This window comes from Bufo gargarizans, chromosome 2, assembly GCF_014858855.1.
Source record: "Bufo gargarizans isolate SCDJY-AF-19 chromosome 2, ASM1485885v1, whole genome shotgun sequence".
In the NCBI taxonomy this organism is placed as follows: Eukaryota; Metazoa; Chordata; class Amphibia; order Anura; family Bufonidae; genus Bufo; species Bufo gargarizans.
In genome coordinates, this window is record NC_058081.1 from 573,064,715 (window position 1) to 573,089,524 (window position 24,810).

The window sequence follows — 24,810 nt, forward strand, 5'->3', positions numbered from 1 at the left end:
TCAGTCAGGAAGCCCAAGACCCACTTCCTGATACAGTCGTTGCCTTGACAGAGCAAGTTAACTTCTAGAGTTGAGCGAACCCGAACTGTAAAGTTCGGGTTTGTACCGAACATTACGTTTTTTGGACCCTGGACCCGAACATTTCAGTAAAATGCCCAGTGACAAAGAAAAATCCATTCACTGGCGTCAGCGGCCATTTTATTTTTGCCAATCCACTAAATATTGTCCTTTTTCAGCATATTACAGTGTGACAGAAAGGACGTAGATACTTCAGTTATATTGTCTGAGTAACATTACAGCTTTTGTTTGTCGAAACACTCAATTTTGGCATTTATCAGAATATTACAGTGTGACAGAAAAACGTTAGATACTCCAGTTACATTGTCTGAGTAAAATTACAGCATTTTTTTCCAAAACACAAAATTTTGGCATTTATCAGCATATTACAGTGTGACAGGCCGTAGATACCCCAGTTACATTGTCAGAGTAAAATTGCATTTTCTTTTACCCAAAAACTTAAAATTGTTTTTTTTTCAGAATATTACAATGTGACAGAAAGGCCGTAGATACTCCAGTTCTATTTTCATAGTAAAATTACAGCTTTTTTTTTTGCCAAAACACTAAAATTTGGCATTTTTCAGCATATTTCAGTATGATAGAAAGGCCGTAGATACACAAGTTCTATTTTCTTAGTAAAATTAAAGCTTTTTTTGCCAAAACACTCAATTTTGGCTTTTTTCAGCCTATTTTAAGGTGAAATAGAAGCTTTCCTAAATTTGCGGAGAATGGGGAGAGCGTCAAATAAGGGACGTGGCCCCGGTCGTGGTGCTGCTGGTGGAGCTCCTGTTGCAGGGAGAGGACGTGGTCGATCTGTGCCAGCTACATGACACAAGCGAAACACCTACCTCAGGTGCGAGTAGGCGACAGAACCTTCAGCGGTATTTGGTCGGGCCTAATGTGGCTCTACGAATGGTGAGGCCAGAACAAGTACAGGCGTTAGTAGATTGGGTTGCTGACAGTGCCCCCAGTTCCTTTACATTGTCTCCCACCCAGTCTCCTGCTGAAACATTCCGGTTGGCACCTGCAGCAGATGTCCATCAGTCTTTCACCTCACCCCCTTGCAAATCAGCCAAGCAGTCTGAGCCCCAAGTCATGCAGCAGTCTCTTCTGCTTTTTGATGACTCTGCTAGCAGGGTTTCCCAGGGCCATCCACCTAGCCCAACCACTTATGTATGATCTGCCAGCAACACTACCACCTGGGTCACCAGGCATCTCCTCAATGTCCCATGGAAGCATATGTAGTGTCCCACTAGGTATGGGTGGGCACTACACAAGGGTCAATTGGTGTGCGCATTACTCTTACTCACAAGGAACAGAAATGTCATATTTTATTCTGCATTTAATGTATGTTTTACTGTGTTGTTAGATGCAATGTACCCCTGTCTAATGCAGCAGCAGGCCGAGTTGGGTGTAGTTAGACATCCCAGACACTAGAGGGAGATAGGGAGCCCCTAGTATAAATGTCCAGGCCCAGACAGGGAGAGTGTGTGCAGAGTCAGGAGTCTGAGAAGAGACAGGTTAAGAAGCCTGCTCCTGACATGCAGCTGGATAGCCCTGGCTGCTAGTGATGTCCAGGAGGCTGTTGAGAAGCTCCAGCCTGCCTGAAGAACAAGAGAGCCTAAGTTAGCTCTGAAGAGACACCCCAGTTGCAGGATTCAACCTCCTGGGAGAAACCGACAGTTATCCACCTGAAAGGAGGAGGCGCCCCAGGGTAAGCAAAGTGCCCCTGATAGGCAGAGGAACTTAGGAACCATTGCAAGCAATATAATACCTGAGGAAGGAAGTAACCAAGGATATAAGCCACCCTTTTAGGCATCCGGGCCTTGGGAATTATCAAGCCAGAGTAGGAGTCCTAGAAAGGACAGTGTAAAAGTGCAACCTGCTGCTGAGTGCTTGTGGAATTTACCCTCAGTGTAACTTGCATGTCTATTGCCTGCCATACTTGTAAATAAGCCCCTTTTTGTGGAACTGTAATACTGAAGACTATACTACTCCCTGCTGTACAAAGTTGGATTGTCCAGTAAAGTTTATGTTTGGTTCACTGCATACTTGTGTACCGTTATCTTTCCAACCACCAACCGGCGTGCCACCGTCCAAAGGCACTGGCGTCACGAATACCACAGGGACCTTGCCCCAGGCACACAAAATACTTGTAACATCCAGGGCACCTCAACTACCATCCGGCCTGGTCCCTATCTACAGAGCGTGCCCCAGAGGAACTGTGTCTACCTCTCCTTCACTGCCACGCGCCTGCCCAGGGTTCTTCAAATATAGTGAGTACCCTCGATTGCCCATAACTGTGACCTCACTTCGTCATACCCTGCAGGTCTGGCGTGTTGCATAAATTGGCGTCACGAACAGGATACGAATATTCCTGCGCCGTAGCGGATTTAAAAACTGTGTGCTGAAAATTGTCTTAAAGTGACATGCCCCAATTGTTTTATTGAAAATTGCTGGGCCAAAGTGAACTGTAATATTTGCGGTGTGAAGATTGCATTGTATGGACTGTTTTCTGCTTATTTAAGCCACCGCTTGCTGTCAGTGAATAGACAGCTATTTTGCTCAAAGATGGCCGCTGAGCTTGCTTGAAATTGTTTGCTGCGTCATCTTCATCTTAAATTGGCGGTAAAAATTGGCGCCTTCTGCTAAAAGTGCGGGAAGGCTGTATGCTGGCGCCACCGCCCTGTCTGGACATTTGCATGTCTGCTGTGATGGACTCCGCCTCCCCAATACTGGAGTACCTGGGGGGCGGCCTCCCAGTGCAATGGGAGGATCTATCTGAACTTATTGGCGCCACCCTGTCGCTCTCCAGAGAAGGATCGAGCATGTTGAGGAGTGAGGACTTTCCTGATGATATGTCCGCGCCTGACTTATTAAACATGAATGTGACTGGTGTTGAGCGAGAGGACGCTCCACCGGCCTACTCTCCGGGACCGGAGAGACCCGCCTGCCCGCCACCGAGGACGCAACCGGAGACCTACTATGGCTCCTGGAGAGACTTCTTCCAGCCCTCGTTCAAGTGGTCCGCATTGATGGCAGAGATCCGGGAGGCCGCAATTAAGAAGACGACTAAAACCAAAATTTACTACGAGGAACTGGCAAAGACCGTTCACGAGTGCCACACTGACACACAACCCCGCCTGGAAAGGAGGATGGGGTTGGTTGTGGCCTTTGACAAGGACCGAGGCTTCGGTTTCATTAAAGACTACCTGACTGGACGAGACTTATATGTCAACAGGAGGTCCGTCAAGCGGAGTTACCTCCCAGAGCGTCTACACAACCTCCGCGAGGGAGCGGAGGTTGAATTTACCCCTGCTGAGGGCCTGCGAGGCCCCTACGCCACTGCCGTGTCCCGTCCTAAGAAGAAGACAGAGGACTGGGATTTTGATGAGGACTACTCTGGCTGCGAGCGTGAGTCTGTGCGCTCTCCGGAGGACAACCCTGGCTGCGAGCGTGAATCTGAATGCTCTCCAGGACCGGCCCATCACGCCTTCCAAGAACGGGGCTCTTTCATTGGCCCAAATGTGTTCTGGCAGCCGACAGTGGTAGAGAAGAGGGTTAGCCCATGGCCCTCACCTGAGTTGCCTCGCACGGAGAAAACTATCCGTGAGTTTCAGGATGCAGAGAGATTCAAAGCTGCCCTGGAGAATATCCGCAGAGGGAGGAAAGCGGACGCCTCACCTGAGCCTGCAGCGGCTGCGCAGGACGAACCACCCACCGCCCAAGTGCCGACAACGACAGCGGAGACCAGCGATCCCGACTCCGAAAGCCTGGACGACCAGATCGTGCGGCTGGAGCTGAAACTGCGGGAGCTACGCCAGGCTGCCACCGCCAGGATCCGGACTCCACCTGGCCTACAACGTAAGGACCCGGACGTCTCCGGGCCAAAGGTGAGAGTACCTGTCCCTGCCAGTCGTCCCTCCTTAGTACCGGCACCTGCGGTGGGATCCTCATACGCTGTGCACCGGCGCACAGAGCCAGTCGTCCCAGAACCCACCGGACCGCTTGCAGCAGCGGTACCCAGGCCAGTGCAGCAGCCTACGATTGTTATGCCTGCTCCGGTGAGGTCAGCGACTTTGATAACCCCTAGGCCTATGGGGCCTATACCTATTAGGGGTCCGCTTATGTTACAGTTGCCCCCCAATACGGTGTTGTGGGCACATCCGTCTGTTGAATCGCAGTACAGGCCCAATATACAAATGGAGCCAGGGAGCACCACTGAAATGCAAAGTGGATATGATATGCCCCTGTGAATTGGCCTGCTAGGCCCTTGATGTTTGATTTGATTTACCAAGGGATCCTAGAGAAGATTTAACTCTTTCAGGACAGGAGTCCTTCGTTGTTTTGGCCCTCTGTTGCTGCTGCCAGTTACCCACGGCTCAGTGGAGGCGGTGAGCCACTGAAATACCACGTGCAGCAAGGCCATCTTGTTTACAGGACCTCCTGCCTGCTTTCTCAGAGTGAAAACCCAATTGTGCCTGTTTTCATGTTGCACCTTTTAACCCTTTAACCCCCTTTTCAGGTTGATTAAGGGTACTACAGCACTTATTTCTATATGTATGCCATTTGAATAATGTGGACTATTTTATGTGCTGTTATTTTATTATGCAACTGGAATTTAAAGGAATTGGGCCCAGGGATAGACTCAAATGCACATGAGCCTCTGAGATTTTGCTACTATTTTAAAGTATTGTGCCCAGAGATGGACTCCACCCCGTGCGAGCCTCTGTGATTCTTACTGCCCTTTATGGTCGCTTCTGCCTATATCTCTACTTAGCTGTGGAATGAACGAAAAGAAAAGAAACTGGGTACGGACTCATTTTAAATGCTTTGAGCCTCCAAAGAACTGTTATTTAATGTTTACATTTTCCATGGACTACAACTGTTCTATCATGGACAATTTGCACTTAAAAAGTATTATATGGACTATCCTGGTATTTATTGTTACGCTGTGCCAGGTCAGCGCCCCTGTTCCCATTGTTTTATCCTGAGAGAAGAGAACGACGCCCCTTTTCACCATTACTTGCTCCTATTCCAGTGGAACTGCCTAATATATGTATACATATAATGTATATTTTGCAAATGTAGATGTGTTTTCCTGCTTTGCTTTATCGTCCTCCTTACAGGTGCAGTATCCAGCTGTGCAGGGACCCTCCATGTTGCGCCGAGGACGGGCAACGTTATAGCGTGGGGGTATGTAGTGTCCCACTAGGTATGGGTGGGCACTACACAAGGGTCAATTGGTGTGCGCATTACTCTTACTCACAAGGAACAGAAATGTCATATTTTATTCTGCATTTAATGTATGTTTTACTGTGTTGTTAGATGCAATGTACCCCTGTCTAATGCAGCAGCAGGCCGAGTTGGGTGTAGTTAGACATCCCAGACACTAGAGGGAGATAGGGAGCCCCTAGTATAAATGTCCAGGCCCAGACAGGGAGAGTGTGTGCAGAGTCAGGAGTCTGAGAAGAGACAGGTTAAGAAGCCTGCTCCTGACATGCAGCTGGATAGCCCTGGCTGCTAGTGATGTCCAGGAGGCTGTTGAGAAGCTCCAGCCTGCCTGAAGAACAAGAGAGCCTAAGTTAGCTCTGAAGAGACACCCCAGTTGCAGGATTCAACCTCCTGGGAGAAACCGACAGTTATCCACCTGAAAGGAGGAGGCGCCCCAGGGTAAGCGAAGTGCCCCTGATAGGCAGAGGAACTTAGGAACCATTGCAAGCAATATAATACCTGAGGAAGGAAGTAACCAAGGATATAAGCCACCCTTTTAGGCATCCGGGCCTTGGGAATTATCAAGCCAGAGTAGGAGTCCTAGAAAGGACAGTGTAAAAGTGCAACCTGCTGCTGAGTGCTTGTGGAATTTACCCTCAGTGTAACTTGCATGTCTATTGCCTGCCATACTTGTGAATAAGCCCCTTTTTGTGGAACTGTAATACTGAAGACTATACTACTCCCTGCTGTACAAAGTTGGATTGTCCAGTAAAGTTTATGTTTGGTTCACTGCATACTTGTGTACCGTTATCTTTCCAACCACCAACCGGCGTGCCACCGTCCAAAGGCACTGGCGTCACGAATACCACAGGGACCTTGCCCCAGGCACACAAAATACTTGTAACATCCAGGGCACCTCAACTACCATCCGGCCTGGTCCCTATCTACAGAGCGTGCCCCAGAGGAACTGTGTCTACCTCTCCTTCACTGCCACGCGCCTGCCCAGGGTTCTTCAAATATAGTGAGTACCCTCGATTGCCCATAACTGTGACCTCACTTCGTCATACCCTGCAGGTCTGGCGTGTTGCACATTCAGCTCTCAATCTCCTAAACACTGGAGTGGAAGAGGAAGTACTCACCACCCACCCACAATCCCTGGCCCTGAATGCCAGCATTTCAAAATGACTGTCCTTTTAAATGCTGTCGTTCCGTCTGGTGAAGACAGAGAGTTTTAAAGCCTTATGGCAGTGGCTGTCCCACAGTACGTCGTGCCCAGCCGCCACTACTTTTCCAGGCATGCCATCCTTTCCCTGCACAACCAAGTGGGGGACAAAATCAGGTGTGCACTGCGCAACGCCATCTGTGTCAAGGTCCACCTAACTAAGGATACGTGGACCAGTAAGCACGGTCAGGGACATTATATCCATAACAGCACACTGGGTAAATGCAGTGGCGGCTGGGTCTGAGGCGGATAGCAGTTTGGCACATGTCCTTCACCACCGAGATTTGCAGAGCGCTTCAGTTTGCCTCCTGTTGCTTCCTCCTCCTACTCCGCTTCTTTATCCTCTACCAACTCCTCATCCGGTCAGCGTAACACCTTCACCACCAACTTCACCACGCAACTTCAGTTTGGGGGACAAACCCCACACCGCGCAGGAGCTGTGGATGGGCCTTGAAAAACAGATCGATGAGTGGTTGGTTCCAGTGAGCCTCAAGCCCGGCCTTTTGGTGTGCGATAATGTGCGAAATCTCGTAGCAGCTCTGGGACTGGCCGGTTTGACGCACATCCCTTGCCTGGCACATATGCTGAATTTGGTGGTGCAGAGGTCCCTTAAAAATTACCCTGATATGTCAGAGCTGCTGCCTAAGGTGCGTGTCGTGTGTGCGCACTTTCGGCGCTCTCACCCTTCTGCTGCTCGCCTGTCAGCTCTGCAGTGTAACTTCGACCTTCCCACTCACCGCCTCATATGCGACGTGCCCACAAGGTGGAACTCCACCTTGCACATGCTAGCCACACTGTGTGAGCAGCAGCAGGCAATAGTGGAGTTTCAGCTGTAGCACGCACGGGTGAGTCGCTCTGCGGAACAGCACTACTTCACCACCAATGACTGGGCCTCCATGCGAGACCTGTGTTCCTTGTTGCACTGTTTTGAGTACTCCACCAACATGGCCAGTGCCGATAACACCATTCTCAGCGTTACTATCCCACTTCTATGCTTCCTTGAAAAAACACTGCTGGTGATGATGTAAGAGGATGTGGCACAGAAGGAGGAGGAGGAAAGAGGGATCATTTCATAGGATTTCCAGCCAGTCATTCATAAGTGGCTCCGAGGGTGGGTTCCTGCACCCATAAAATGCCAGGTACACAATTGTCCAGCCAGGGCGCATTTCTAGAGGATGACGAGGTGGAGGATGAGGAGATGGAGGAGGAGGAACTGTGTTCACAGCAGGGTGGCACCCAAACCAGCTCATGGCTATCACTGGTGCGTGGCTGGGGGGATAGGGAGGACACAGATGATACACCTCCCACAGAGGACAGCTTTCCATTGCCTCTGGGCAGCCTGGTACACATGAGCGATTACATGCTGTAATGTCTCCGCAACGACTGCCGAGTTGCCCACATTCTAACTTGTGCTGATTACTGGGTGGCCATTCTGCTAGATCCCCATTACAAGGACAACGTACCGTCCTTAATTCCATCACTGCAGCGTGATCGTAAGATGCACAAGTACAAGCGCACGCTGGTAGACGCGCTGCTGTTGGCATTCCCACCTGACAGCGGGGGCACTATTGGAAGCACAAGGCGAAGGCAGAGGAGGAGGAAGAGGTCACCAACGCAGCTGGGGCACCACCAGCACCTCAGAAGGCAGTCAGCACAACAACCAGCACCACCAGCTGATATGGAACGTCTTAGCAGGAGGCAGCATTTCAGCAACATGGTGGACCTACATGTACTGAATGACGGGTCTACCCCCTTCAACTTCTGGGTCTCCAAATTAGGCACATGGCCTGAGCTTGCCCTTTATGCCTTGGAGGTGCTGGCCTGCCCTGCAGCCAGTGTATTGTCTGAACGTGTGTTTACCACAGCAGGGGGTGTTATCACAGACAAGCGCAGCCGCGTTCATTAAAATGAAACGGGCATAGATCCCACAGGACTTGTCCGTACCTTGTGCAGAATAGACATATATACCGGCCTTAACCAGCCATTGTTATACTACAGCGCAATTGCTCATTGTTGTATTTTGGATATTTCACACTCTTTTGGAGTGTACCCTAATAAAAAAAATATATTAAAAAACTGTTGTTTATTTTACATATTTTATGTTATTTTAAGTCATTTCCCTATCCACATTTGTTTGCTGAGCACTTGCCATGCTCTTAACCACATTTTGCTGGCATTTGCAGCCCTCTGGCCCTTTCCATGACATTTTTAGAGCCTTTTAGTGCTCTAAAGTTCAGGTCCCCATTGACTTCAATAGGATTCGGGTTCGGGGTCAAGTTCAGGTCCCAAACCCGAACTTTTTTTTGAAGTTCGGCCGAACCCGTCGAACCCGAACATCCAGGTGTCCGCTAAACTCTAATAACTTCCTAACCAAAAGTCTGGAGAAAGTATGACAAAAACTAGAATAGTGGGAGAAACCCTTATTGCTGGAGGATTAGCCACCGTCACCAAGGAAACATTTCCCTCCTGATTATAAAGAGACTTATCCCAGAAACGCTGGTAAATGCCCCACTGACTGCTTTAACTAACAAAAGCGACCCATTTGTACCTACTGTCACAAGCCAGGTCATACAGAAATGATGTGCTGGCAGTTAAAAGGTCGACCCCTGAGGCCAAGGACCACCCCTCAGGAGGTAGAGCAGTAGGCCCAGAAGATCCTAGCTGGATGCCCAGATATGTAGGCTCCCGGCCAGGAGTGGTCCTCTGAATCAATGTGGTTCCCTTTGTTGCCTTATTGGATACTGCGTCTCAAGTCACAACTATCCAACAGACTGCATTTGAGAAATACTGGGACTAAAACCAGCTGACACAGCCACCAGAATTCTGGCTGAGCATTATAGCCAGCAACGGCAAACCTGTGCCAGTGCATGGGTACTGGGAGCCAACTCTTCAATTGGGAGGAACCACACTACCCCAACAAGGTATCATTGTTGTGCAAGTCAGAGAAGATATCAACCCTCCAGTAGTCCTAGGAATGAACATCCTTAGGAACTGTTATACGGAAATGCTCGAAGCTTTGCACAAGTCTATGCCTACCGCTTCACCTGCCTCCAAAAAGGTGATGCAAGAAACCATTCGTGTATTAAGTGCACAACAGAAATTTTCTAAAGAGAAAGGAGAGATTTGCTGTGCTTGCATCAAAGATAACCGACCAGTGATACTGAAACCCAATACTGAAACATTCCTATGGTTCTGAGCTGCTCTTGGAATCCAGGGTCAAGACTACCAAGCCTTAGTAGAACTTATCAGCCTACAGGACCATCATTTAGTCCAAGCTGCAAGAAGCCTAGTGACTGTTTCTTAAGGAAAAGTGCCAATTTGTCTCCTGAACCTTAGTAGCAGTATAACTTTGACCAAGCACTGCCCTGTTGCTCAGTTGTTACAAGTCACTTTTCAAGATGTTATCAATGTACCTGCAGCTACGACCGAACAGTCTACTGAAAGGCTGAATACTCCAAATACATCATGGTAGACAAAACTCCATGTGGGAGATACTTCTACACCTGAGGAACAAATTGAAGGAGTCTTAAAAGTCGTAAAGGAACATCATCAAGCCGTCAGTAAACTACCTTCAGATTATGGAGAGGTCAGTGTAATTAAGCAACCAATCCCTATCGGTTCACACCCTCCAATTAAAGAAGGGTACCGGCCTATACCACCAACTATCTGTGAAAAAAATGATCCAGGAGAGGAAAGATTCAAAAATCATCAAAGACAGCCATAGTCCATGGGCTGCACCTCTAGTCCTTGTCTGAAAGAAAGATGGTAATATTCGGTTTTGTGTGGACTACAGGAAGATTAAACAAATTACCCACAAGGATGCCTATCCTTTACCAAGAATCGAGGAGTCCTTGACAGCATTAGGGTCCTGCAAAGGCTTACTTTTCTACTCTGGATTTAACCAGTGGGTACTGGCAGTTACCCATGGCTCCTAAAGACCATGAAAAAAATGCATTTACTAGCCCTATGGGCCTATTTGAATTTAACTATATGCCGTTTGGACTTTGCAATGCACCTGGAACTTTCCAAAGATTAATGGAATGCTGTTTAGGCCACAAGAACTTGTCATCATCTACTCTAAATCCTATGAAGACCACTTTTTCAAGTCCTTGAGACTGAAGATCAAACCCTCTAAGTGCTTCCTACCTACTAAAACTAGAAGTCAAGTACCTGGGACATGTTGTTAGTTCTGAAGGTGTCAAGCCAGATCCAGAGAAGATAGCAGCACTCCAGAATTGGCCTACTCCTACCACAGTAAAAGAGGTGAGAAGTTTTCTTAGTTTTTCAGGATACTACAGATGTTTTATCCCTCACTTCGCCCAGATTGCTGAGCCGATAAAAGAACTCCTGAGAGGACATCCCAAGAAGTACCAGAAAGCCCAGATACCAATTGAATGGAATGAAGACAGAGATATCTCTTTCCAACTCCTGAAGAAAAAGTTGACCGAACCACCTGTCTTAGGCTATCCAGATTACCAACAGCCATTTCATCTCTACACTGATGCTAGTAAGAAAGGCCTGGTAGCTGTCCTGTCTCAACTGCAAGAAGATAAGGAGTAATTGCTTATGCTAGCAGATCAGACCTACAGTTCCTTCAATCTGGAATTCCTCGCACTTATGTGGGCTGTCACTGATGTGGCCTATACTGATAACAACCCACTGGTGTGCCTCAACACAGCCAAGTTAGGAGCCTTAGAACAAAGATGGGACTCACGTCTTGCCAACTACAACTTCGTGGTTAAGTACAGAACAGGCAAGTCAAATGAAAATGCAGATGCTTTATCCTGTCTGCCTATCAGATAAGATCCTACTGAACAGGAAGACATATAGGAAGAAGTAGAGATGCTAGCTTTCTATAAACATTTTGCTCAACAAGATGTTATCACCATCAAAGGCCAAACAAGTCCTCAACTTCCAACAGCAGCGAAATCTAGAACCCCAAGTTGAAAAAGAAAGGTAGATCAAGTTGCAAGCAGAGAGCAGAGTATTAGGTGAGCTACAAGATTTCTTCACTAGTGGAAGAACACCAGAAAGAATCTGCAGAAAAAATGTAGATCCGGAGCTGCCCAAGCTATGGAGACACAGAAAGCAACTCTTCATGCAAAATGGACTAATGTTGAGAAGAACCCTAGATCCCATCATCAATGATCAGCTGTATCAAATTATCGTACCATGCCGAGATGCTAGAATTGTCCTCGAAGTGTAACACGACAGATCAGTACAATTTGGTGTACAAAAAAACAGAAGCTACCATCTAAGATTTTATTGGGTTGGAATGAGAGAAGATATTGAAAATTGGTGTCAGGAATGTTCCACTTGTGCCATTGGAAGAAGTGACAGACATGATCAAAGAGCACCATTACATCCCATTGTAAGCAAAACACCTCTAGACATAGTGGCCATTGATCACGTAAAGCTAGAACCAAGTAATTCAGGATATACCTACGACATGACAATAATTGATCACTACACCAAATTAGTAGTAGCTGTACCTGTTAAAGACTTGACAGCCAAAACCACTGCAAACATTTTCTGCAACAATTTCCTGTTGCCCTATGGATGCCCTGAAAAAATTCTCACAGATCAAGGATCTGCCTTTGAATCCCAACTCTTCCATGAACTATGTTCACTTCACAATTGTCAGAAGATGAGAAAAGCAGCGTACGATGCTCAAGGTAATGGACTTTACAAAAAAATAAACCAAACCTTGATTGAGATGTTGAGAGCTGAACCACCTACTAAAAGAACCGATTGGCCAACTCTAGCACCTCAATTGATGTATATTTACAACAACACCATCCATTGTTCTACTGGATACACTCCATATTACCTTATGTTTGGCCATGAAGGAAGATTACCTGCAGATCTTGCCTTGGTTGTACAAGTTCCAGATTCTATCAATCCTTTACCACAAACTCATTGGTTCAGTGAACAGCAAAAATGCCTAGCTGATGCCCAAGAGATTGTCCAGATTTGCACACTTTCTCTGTGCCAAAAGCAACAGAAAGACTATGATCAGTCTGCAAAAGCAGAACCCCTAAAAATCGGTAACCATGTGTGGCTGAAAAATAATCATCGCACCAGTAAACTGGATAGTAAATGGGAAAGAGAACCCTACATCACAGCTATTCCTAATCCTGAAACTGATATCTATGAAATCACTAAAGAGAACAGAGCACCACAAATAGTGCATTGCAACCGTCTCAAGATATGTTTAAAAGAAGCTCCAATCCAAGAAGAAACTCCATCCATAGGACCATTGTCGGAAAAATCACCTGATCCAGAGGAACCAACACAGTCTATTGGTAAACTATTATTAGACTCAGATCCTCTACACTGGTTCTTTACACCATGGTTCAACATTTTTGTACCTGCAAAGACTAATGCGTCCCCACTTCAGCCAGAGGAACTACCTTACAAAGGATCCTCAGAAACTTAAGATGTATGACGGACTCATGCCCTGTGAGCCTCCTGAGAGAGGAGTTATATCTTAAGCCCCCTGGAGCCCTCCAGCCATGCATGCGGGTCTGTGAGAGAATGATGTCCATCTTTTTCAGATAAGTTGTATCTTTCAGCATTTCATTGTACGTCTGTATTATGATCTGATTATCATCACAGACCGCTGCAGGTCTGAAGCGCTCCAGCTTTCAGTTACTTATCCTGTTTATGCTGATCTATATCGGGCATTTTTGTTCATTCTTGGTATTTTATTGTCCCCTGACGAACCTTGTGCATTACAAGGGGAAACGCATCGGGACTGTGTATGGGATTGTGTATCTTGTACCAATCTAGGATTCTCAATTAATTTGTGTATCAGATAAGTGATAGGGCTGTGTAGGGACAGGCTAGCTAAGGTATGTGGACAGAGTACTCCTACCATCAAGGTGTATCTCTGGGCTGAGCAGATTTTGATTAGGGATAGCCTAGGGAGAGTATTGATATCTCAATCATGCTACCTGGTTATGCCTCTAGCCGTCCGCAATTGAATGCTCTTTGGTTGTTGTACTGCGACTATATTGGTCCTGTTGGGACCTGTTTTATTGGATATTTAATAAAAGTGAAGTTTTAAGAAGCTGCCCTCAGTGATTTTGTTGTTGGTATTGCAACTGTCTTTCTAGATATTATTTTCAGTGACTGTTACTCCTGAGAAGTTCGCCTTTTTGTTTTTACTTTATGGACTATCCTGGTCTTTACTGTTTCGCTGTACCAGGTCAGCACCCCCAGTTTCCCAGTTACAAGAGAAACTATGGCCCTTGTCACCTAATCTATGTTGTGATGCTCCTGATATATACAGTTGCAAGAAAAAATATGTGAACCCTTTGGAATGATATGGATTTCTGCACAAATTGGTCATAAAATGTGATCTGATCTTCATCTAAGTCACAACAATAGACAATCACAGTCTACTTAAACTAATAACACACAAAGAATGAAATGTTACCATGTTTTTATTGAACACACCATGTAAACATTCACAGTGCAGGTGGAAAAAGTACATGAACCCTTGGATTTAATAACTGGTTGATCCTCCTTTGGCAGCAATAACTTCAACCAAACATTTCCTGTAGTTGCAGATCAGACGTGGACAACGGTCAGGAGTTATTCTTGACCATTCCTCTTTACAAAACTGTTTCAATTCAGCAATATTCTTGGGATGTCTGGTGTGAATCGCTTTTTTGAGGTCATGCCGCAGCATATCAATCGGGTTGAGGTTAGGACTCTGACTGGGCCACTCCAGAAGGTGTAGTTTCTTCTGTTTAAGCCATTCAGTTGTTGATTTACTTCTATGCTTTGGGTCGTTGTCCTGTTGCAACACCCATCTTCTGTTGAGCTTCAGCTGGTGGACAGATGGCCTTAAGTTCTCCTGCAAAAGTCTTGATAAACTTCAGAATTAATTCTTCCTTCGATGATAGCAATCCATCCAGGCCCTGACGCAGCAAAGCAGCCCCAAACCATGATGCCCCACCACCATACTTCACAGTTGGGATGAGGTTTTGATGTTGGTGTGCTGTGCCTCTTTTTCTCCACACATAGTGTGTGTGTTTCTTCCAAACAACTCAACTTTGGTTTCATCTGTCCACAGAATATTTTGCCAGTACTGCTGTGGAACATCCAGGTGCTCTTGTGCAAACTGAAAACGTGCAGCAATGGGTTTTTTTGGACAGAAGTGGCTTCCTCTGTGGTATCCTCCTGTGAAATCCATTTTTGTTTAGTTTTTACGTATCATAGATTCGCTAACAGACGGGGATGTTGGCATATGCCAGAGACTTTTGTAAGTCTTTAGCTAACACTCTAGGATTCTTCTTCACCTCATTGAGCAGTCTGCGCTGTGTTCTTGCAGTCATCTTTACAGGATGGCCACTCCTAGGGAGAGTAGCAGCAGTGCTGAACTTTCTCCATTTATAGACAATTTGTCTTACTGTGGACTGATGAACAGCAAGGCTTTTGGAGATACTTTTATAACCCTTTCCAACTTTATGCAAATCAACAATTCTTAATCGTAGGTCTTCTGAGAGTTCTTTTGTGCGAGGCATAATTCACATCAGGCAATGCTTCTTGTGAAAAGCAAACCCGAGAACTGTGTGCGTTTTTTATAGGGCAGGGCAGCTGTAACCAACACATCCAATCTCATCTCATTGATTGGACTCCAGTTGGCTGACACCTCACTCCAATTAGCTCTTGGAGATATCATTAGTCTCATTAGATTCTGTTCTTAGGAGTGAGACCTCTACGAGCTACTTCCCAGCTTCCCCACTATAAGGGCAGGACCTCTCATGTCCCCTCTCCTCCTAGGACTCCTCTTAACTGAATAACTACTCTAGACTTCCCCCTCCCGGCAGGAAGTCACACTAGCCCACTCTCCCAGGAGAGGTCAAACAGAGTGGTTAACCCTGTTACAGTCAGCCTTTGCTAACCAGTATCTCCCCTGCTGGATGAAATGACATGGTACACCTAAAATACATAACAGCATAAAAAACATTTAAAATGCAACAATTCTGGGGTACTACACAAAGAGCTACAGAGACTCGCTGGTCTCTTCATACTTCACAGAAAGAGATAAGTAGAAAGACAAAAGATAGAATAGAGAGCTTAAAAACTGCACGGCTGGGCATTGGAGGTAACCTGCTACCAAAAACTGCAACCAAAAGCTGACTTTAGTGCTGTGAGAGATACTGTTAAGACACCCTTTACTAGTGATGGACAAACATCGGCCGAAATGATTCGCGAACGCGATCAAATGTTTGCGAACCACAAGTTCGTGGCGGGCCCTATTCACTTTAATGGCAGGCGAACCTGAAAAACCTTCAGGTCATTTTTGCAGCCATCAAATACTTACTAGAAGTGCACAAATCATCCCACAACATGGACAGTGACATACCAGAGGGGCATCAATGGCAAAAATTCCCACAAAAAATATGTATTTTAATCAGGGGATATTAATATGAATCTTAAAGAGGACCTTTCACCTGGAAAAACATTGTGAACTAAGTATCATGACATATACAGCAGCGCCCAGGGATCTCACTGCACTTACTATTATCCCTGGGCGCCGCTCCGTTCTTCCGTTATGTCCTCCGGTATGTTCGGGGACTTTGTTATAGTAGGAGGAGTCTGCCCTTGTTCTGCTGTGCGTCTCCTCCTCCTAGGCTGTAGCGCTGGCCAATCGCAGCGCAGAGCTCACAGCCTAGGAGGAGGAGACGCCCAGCAGAACAAGGGCAGACTCCACCTACTATAACCAAGTCCCCTAAGTCTCTGCCTACTATAACCAAGTGAGCGAAGATACCGGAGGACATAACGGGAGAACGGAGCGGCGCCCAGGGATAATAGTAGTTGCAGTGAGACCCCTGGGCGCCGCTGTATATGTCATGATACTTAGTTCACAATATTTTTCCAGGTGAAAGGTCCTCTTTAAAGGGAAACTGTCAAAAATGTGCCCTGCCCACGGGATATCAATTTTACTGCAGGCCAATGCAGTACAGGCCCCAAACATTAGGCATTCACAGGTCAGAAAACATCAAGTGATTATGTGGCTGGAGGTATTTTAGACGGTTAATGGATATCAATTTTACTGCAGGCCAGTGGACTACAGGCCCCAAAAATTATTCATTCATCGTACAGAAAATAACAAATGATTGGAGGTATATTAGACGGTTAATGGATATCAATGTTACTGCAGGCCAGTGGACTACAGGCCCCAAAAATCGTACAGAAAATAACAATTGATAATGTGGCTGGAGGTACATTTGGCGGTCAGCGTATAACAATTTTACTGTTGGCCAGTTAGATTACAGGCTCCAAGATCAAGTAATTATGTGGCTGGAGGTATATTACAGTCATTGGACAACAATTTTACTTCAGACCAGTGGAGTACAGGCCCAAAAAATTATTCATTCAATGTACAGAAAAGATCATGTGATTATGTGACTGGAGGTATATTAGACTGTCATTGGATATCAATTTTACTGCAGGCCAGTACAAATACATGTCAAATACATGTACAGTCAGGTCCATAAATATTGGGACATCGACACAATTCTAACATCATGCTTTAACTGCAGACTTGTCAGCTTTAATTTGAGGGTATTTACATCCAAATCAGGTGAACAGTATAGGAATTACAACAGTTTGCATATGTGCCTCCCACTTGTTAAGTGACCAAAAGTAATGGGACAGAACAATAATCATAAATCAAACTTTCACTTTTTAATACTTGGTTGGAAATCCTTACAGTCAATTACAGCCTGGAGTCTGGAACGCATAGACATCACCAGACGCTGGGTTTCATCCCTGGTGATGCTCTGCCAGGCCTCTATGCAAACTACATAGGTTACAATCCAAATTCCATATTGCAATCCAAATAGCATACAACCATACCAGATCATACTCAACCAATCTGCAAATAGTTACTGCTAACTGCATGCTGAAAACTGCAACCAAATTGAGCAAGTGAACTCAGATATACCTCTCAGAGAGATCATAAAGTGCTTAAATAACTTAAAGTGAGAGTACAGATACTCAAGAGAGAAATATATCCACCATTTTATGTTGAATGACAAGATTGAACAGTTGAACCACTATCTTATGCATACCGTAATTTTGTGATACTTTATTCAACAAGTGTTTTGTACATGGACTATGTGCTGCGGAAGTGGCAGTGTTATATGAAGAGAAGTTGAAGTTAATAAAGAAGTTTTGTTGCTACTGGTCCTTGCCCTTTATGCTTTTTATACTGGGGTCCCTCTTCAAACACTGGAGCATGAAGGCCCCCATTTGTACTAAATTGGAAGCGGTGGAGTGGCCTAGCCTGGAGAATATCGTCTTCTGTCTCCTCCTCCCAGCCATGGACAACACCAGGGAACCCAGAATAGTTTAAAGCCTGCTCTTTTTGTTCCTCCTCCCAGGCACCATCCTCCTCTAACTCCTCTTCAGACTCCTGCTGACTTGTCTCAGATGGAGTAGCCCCCCTGGGAATTCATTCAGCATTGCGACTTCCTCATCTTCCTGCTCCTCCACGGCTTGATCGATGACATAACGCAATGCACGCTCCAGAAAGAACGCGTAAGGTACAATGTCCCTGATGGCAACTTGGCTGGGACTGACCAGTTTTGTGATCTCATCAAATGGCCGCAGAAGTCTGCATGCGTCGCTCATGAGCAGCCACTGGCGATGTGAAAAAAAAACAAGCTCCCCAGAACCTGTCCTGCCGCAGAGTTCATACATGTAATCGTTAACGGCACGTTTCTGCTGGAGCAGCCTATCAAGCATATATAAGGTGGAGTTCCAGTGCGTCAGGCAGTCACAAATCAGACGTCTGACGAGCAAGTGGTGTCACCGCTGAACATCAGCAAGGCGAGCCATGGCCGTGTAAGATCTTTTAAAATGGCCTGGGATTTTCCTGGCCTGCCACAAGATTTCCTGGACCCCAGGGTATTTGGCAACGAATCACTGCACGAATAAGTTCAGGATGCGTGCCATGCACGGCACGTGTGTCATTTTGCTATGTTTCAGCACGCTCAGCAGATTGGCACCGTTGTCGCACACCACTTTACCAACTGTCAAATTGAGCGGGGTTTGCCACTGATTGGCTTGTGACCACAGAGCTGAAAGGAGTGCAGGACAGGTGTGGCTCTTGGCTTTCAGGCACACCAGCCACAGCATGGCAACGTCTCACCTGGCATGTCGAATAGGTTCTGAGGAGCTGCTGGGGTGCAGCGAAAGAGGCGGTAGCAGAGGAAAAGGAGGAGTCAGCCGAGGAGGAGACAGAGGATGGAGTAGGAGGAGGAGAAGAAGAGGCAGGCCTGCATGCAATCCGTGGCGGTAACACCAAATCCACACGGGTGCCACGGGTTGCATGCTTGACAGGCATCAGAAGGTTCGCCCAGTGGGCAGTAAAAGTTATGTGCATTCCCTGCCTGTGTTTGCTAGACCACGTGTCTGTGGTCAGATGTATCTTGGCAGTGACACTGTGTGCCAGATACATTCACTTGCCACTGAACATGGCCATATAGCTCTGGGATGCCCTTCTGGGAGAAATATTTCCTTCTGGGGACCTTCCATTGGGGTGTGTTAATAGTAACACATTTTTTAAAGGACTCCGAGTCTCCAGTAGTTGGCGGGCTAGCAGTTCCGACAAGCTGGCGGTCAGCCATTGGGCAAGAGGGTTATTCGGCGTAATCAACTTTTTATGTTCGAACATTTGGGCCACGGAAGCCTGCCTTTTGACAGATGAACTCGACGACAGCACGGTGGAAGGTGGAGGACAAATGGGAGGAGAAGGAGAAGAGGCAGGACAGCACTGGGAGTGTGGCTTTCTGGGTTCTGACGGTGATGCTCCCATTGGGCTCGGTGATGGGAGGCCAGGTGCCTTCATAAGGCGGTCATCCCTAGGTGAGTGTTGAGCTTACCGGGACTTATGTGTTGAAAGCACAGGCTGCAGATGGCAACACTATTGTCAGCAGCTGCCACGTTAAAAAAAGCCCACACTGCGGAGCCATGTGCCGGCGTCCTGGAAGTGCCAGATGTGACCGTGCATGGTGGATGGCTCGCTCCAGATACATTTGCAATCTCCTTTTTGCCTCCTGTGCACTGCGAGTTCTGCCTGCTTCTCCTCCTTCTCCTACCAATCTGCTGCTCCGTCTTTCCCTCCGAACTCCCCTCCTCTTCCTCTCTTGTGGGCACCCACGTGATGTCCATTGACATGTCATCATCGTCACCTTTACCACCACTGACATTAGAGATCTTGGAGTAGGCAGCAACAGCAGGGTCCACCCTCCTTGGGCTGATCTGGGTACTGTTGTCAGACCGCTGGGTGGCAGCCGTTGCTACCTCCTCCTCCTCATCCGATGCCAAGAATGGCTGCGCATCGGTAAGTTCTGGGAATGGATGGGAAAATAATTCCTCTGACTCGAATGGAGGAGCTATGGTGGTGGTGGTGTCTTTGGGGGTGCACATAGCAGAGAGTGAGGAGGGTGCTGATACAGAGGATAAGGAGGGTGCAGAAGCGGAAGGCTGAGTGAGCCACTCAACCAACTCTGGTGCACCTTCTCTAACTTCCCACTTAGGTTTTGGCCTGGTGCACCTGCCCGTCCCCTACCACCCCTGCGTAATGGCCTGCCACTTCCTCTGCCTGTCATTTTAAAAATGACCCTGTGACAAAGTCCCTATAGTAGAGCAGTAGAGCATTTCTGGAAGCAGGTATATCGCAGACCTCAATAAATATTTTGTGGAAGCTGGTATATCAATCCCCTCTATCAGTATTTTGTGGAAACAGGTATATAGAACCCAATGATGAGTATTTGCTGGAAGCTGGTAAATCAAACCCCTTAATCAATATTTGTGGGAAGCTGGTGTATCGCAGGCCTCAATCAATATTTGGTGGAAGCCGGTATATCAATACCCTGTATCAGTATTTTGTAGAAACAAGCATATAGAACCCAATGATGAGTATTTGCTGGAAGTTGGTATATCAAACCCCTTAATCTAATTATGGATTTGGGTGCAGATTTCATGCGGTTTTGCCGCAGATCTCACTCTTCCATTGAAAAGGGTGAAATCCGCAGCTAAAACCGCAAATTAACATGCTGCAGATTTGGAAATCCGCAACTAGGTTGATTTAAGCGCTGAAAAAAATCTGCAAAGCGTACATGAGATTTGTGTAATCTCCTACATTTTGCTACTTGGTACTGTAATCAGCTATGATTTTTTCGCATGGGAATTGAAAGGATTTGGACCTTTCTGGACCTCTACAACAACCTTGGTTTGAGACACTGACGTCAGGAGAGATGTTTCTCAGTTGGCAATAACAGACATACACAGGTATCACTGAGAAACACTCTAACTTTATTATGCTATCGCTTGGCCTTATATAGGCAGTAGAAAAGTTTGCATAACAACAGCGTTAAACCAGTCATAAAGATAAACATTGGGTTTATCTTTGCCGCATCTCAGTGGTTGCCGCATCTCATGGAAGGACTGCACTTCATTATGCTGCATAAACAGAAGGCGCAAGTTGCAACGTGAGTACTGGAGGAATTGTACAAGAAGGTAGTGATTCCACCTTTCTGAGTTATAGCAACTTATGCTTTGTTATCCTCCGGCAGAGTCATTAGGATCGTCAGTAACCCCACAGTCCAAGTGGATTGTCTGTGCCATCTTCCAGAATTGAGGGAGTGCATCCTGGTGGACGTCAGAGCTGTCTGCTCCCGTTTGTACCTCACTTTGTCCTTTTTCGAGGTCAGGACTGTCTGTCCCCGTTATTACCTCCTTTTGGGGTGCCTCCTTTATCAGTTTTATTCTGGTGGCATGGATCCAAGTAGGTGCTTCTTCTGTAAGTACAGCTGTGCGGGTCGCGGCTACCATTGTAGTCGGTGGTCCGTCGGTGAAGTCTCCTGCAAATTTTATTTTCTTTAATTTCTTTATCAGCATGATATCTCCCACTTGGAATAGGTGAGTTGGTTCCTGTGGAAGACAAGGAGACTTACAAGCAACATTTTCCTCATTTTCACTTAGGGCTTTAATCAATCTGGTTACATTGGTGTTTGGGTTGTTCCTTAAACATGTGATACACCTTCCCACATAATCTAAAACTGTTTAATGCCTGTAGTATAGAAATTCAGTGCTAGCAGCATGTGTGTTGTTAGAATGCTGTTGTGTCCTACTCCATGAAAATGTGCAATGAACAGAGGGGAGCTGTGCTGTGGTATGCATGGTTTCCCCTCTTTGCAGATTATTCCTGTCCTAGGATTCTTCTGCAAGATTGGATAACACCAATCGGCCATTTCATTGTCAGTAGCTGAGGACTGGAGATCCACAAGCATCTGAGTTAACTCAAGTGAAGGAGGTACTAAATTTACCATTTGCAATGTGGCCGGGGCCATCAGTGCACCCTTCTTGGCCTCCGCATCTGCCAGGGCATTGCCTTGGGACACATGATCTTTGCCACCAGTATGCGCCCTGCAGTGGACAATTGCATACTTGAGGGCAATCTAATGGCTTCTAAAAGTTGTATGACAAGTTGTGAATGAGAGATGTGCTTACCAGGTGCAATGAATCTTGTCATTTGGTAAATGACCCCATGGTCTCAGACTACTTCATGTGCGTACCTGCTGTCAGTGTAAATGGTGACCGGCTTGCCTTCATGTAGTATGCATGCTCTCTTAAGTGCAATAAATTCTGCTGCTTGTGCAGATTGGGATGTGATGGGTCTCCGCTAGAGTTGAGCGAACACCTGGATGTTCGGGTTCGAGAAGTTCGGCCGAACATCCCGGAAATGTTCGGGTTCGGGATCCGAACCCGATCCGAACTTCGTCCCGAACCCGAACCCCATTGAAGTCAATGGGGACCCGAACTTTTCGGCACTAAAAAGGCTGTAAAACAGCCCAGGAAAGAGCTAGAGGGCTGCAAAAGGCAGCAACATGTAGGTAAATCCCCTGCAAACAAATGTGGATAGGGAAATGAATTAAAATAAAAATTAAATAAATAAAAATTAACCAAAATCAATTGGAGAGAGGTTCCATAGCAGAGAATCTGGCTTCCCGTCACCCACCACTGGAACAGTCCATTCTCAGATATTTAGGCCCCGGCACCCAGGCAGAGGAGAGAGGTCCCGTAACAGAGAATCTGTCTTCATGTCAGCAGAGAATTAGTCTGCATGTCATAGCAGAGAATGAGGCTTCACGTCAGCCACCACTGCAACAGTCCATTGGCATATATTTAGGCCCAGCACCCAGGCAGAGGAGGGAGGTCCCGTAACAGAGAATCTGTCTTCATGTCAGCAGAGAATTAGTCTGCATGTCATAGCAGAGAATGAGGCTTCACGTCAGCCACCACTGCAACAGTCCATTGGCATATATTTAGGCCCAGCACACACACAGGCAGAGGAGAGAGGTCCCGTAACAGAGAATCTGGCTTCATGTCAGCAGAGAATCAGTCTGCATGTCATAGCAGAGAATGAGGCTTCACGTCAGCCACCACTGCAACAGTCCATTGGCATATATTTAGGCCCAGCACACACACAGGCAGAGGAGAGAGGTCCCGTAACAGAGAATCTGTCTTCATGTCAGCAGAGAATTAGTCTGCATGTCATAGCAGAGAATGAGGCTTCACGTCAGCCACCACTGCAACAGTCCATTGGCATATATTTAGGCCCAGCACACACACAGGCAGAGGAGAGAGGTCCCGTAACAGAGAATCTGGCTTCATGTCAGCAGAGAATCAGTCTGCATGTCATAGCAGAGAATGAGGCTTCACGTCAGCCACCACTGCAACAGTCCATTGGCATATATTTAGGCCCAGCACCCAGGCAGAGGAGGGAGGTCCCGTAACAGAGAATCTGTCTTCATGTCAGCAGAGAATTAGTCTGCATGTCATAGCAGAGAATGAGGCTTCACGTCAGCCACCACTGCAACAGTCCATTGGCATATATTTAGGCCCAGCACACACACAGGCAGAGGAGAGAGGTCCCGTAACAGAGAATCTGTCTTCATGTCAGCAGAGAATTAGTCTGCATGTCATAGCAGAGAATGAGGCTTCACGTCAGCCACCACTGCAACAGTCCATTGGCATATATTTAGGCCCAGCACACACACAGGCAGAGGAGAGAGGTCCCGTAACAGACAATCTGGCTTCATGTCAGCAGAGAATTAGTCTGCATGTCATAGCAGAGAATGAGGCTTCACGTCAGCCACCACTGCAACAGTCCATTGGCATATATTTAGGCCCAGCACACACACAGGCAGAGGAGAGAGGTCCCGTAACAGAGAATCTGTCTTCATGTCAGCAGAGAATTAGTCTGCATGTCATAGCAGAGAATCAGGCTTCACGTCACCCACCACTGCAACAGTCCATTGGCATATATTTAGGCCCAGCACCCAGGCAGAGGAGGGAGGTCCCGTAACAGAGAATCTGTCTTCATGTCAGCAGAGAATTAGTCTGCATGTCATAGCAGAGAATGAGGCTTCACGTCACCCACCACTGCAACAGTCCATTGGCATATATTTAGGCCTAGCACACAGGCAGAGGAGAGGTTCATTCAACTTTGGGTAGCCTCGCAATATAATGGTAAAATGAAAATAAAAATAGGATTGAATGAGGAAGTGCCCTGGAGTCCAATAATATATGGTTATGGGGAGGTAGTTAATGTCTAATCTGGACAAGGGACGGACAGGTCCTGTGGGATCCATGCCTGGTTCATTTTTATGAACGTCAGCTTGTCCACATTGGCTGTAGACAGGCGGCTGCGTTTGTCTGTAATGACGCCCCCTGCCGTGCTGAATACACGTTCAGACAAAACGCTGGCTGCTGGGCAGGCCAGCACCTCCAAGGCATAAAAGGCTAGCTCTGGCCACGTGGACAATTTAGAGACCCAGAAGTTGAATGGGGCCGAACCATCAGTCAGTACGTGGAGGGGTGTGCACACGTACTGTTCCACCATGTTAGTGAAATGTTGCCTCCTGCTAACACGTTGCGTATCAGGTGGTGGTGCAGTTAGCTGTGGCGTGTTGACAAAAGTTTTCCACATCTCTGCCATGCTAACCCTGCCCTCAGAGGAGCTGGCCGTGACACAGCTGCCTTGGCGACCTCTTGCTCCTCCTCTGCCTTGGCCTTGGGCTTCCACTTGTTCCCCTGTGACATTTGGGAATGCTCTCAGTAGCGCGTCTACCAACGTGCGCTTGTACTCGCGCATCTTCCTATCACGCTCCAGTGCAGGAAGTAAGGTGGGCACATTGTCTTTGTAGCGTGGATCCAGCAGGGTGGCAACCCAGTAGTCCGCACAGGTTAAAATGTGGGCAACTCTGCTGTCGTTGCGCAGGCACTGC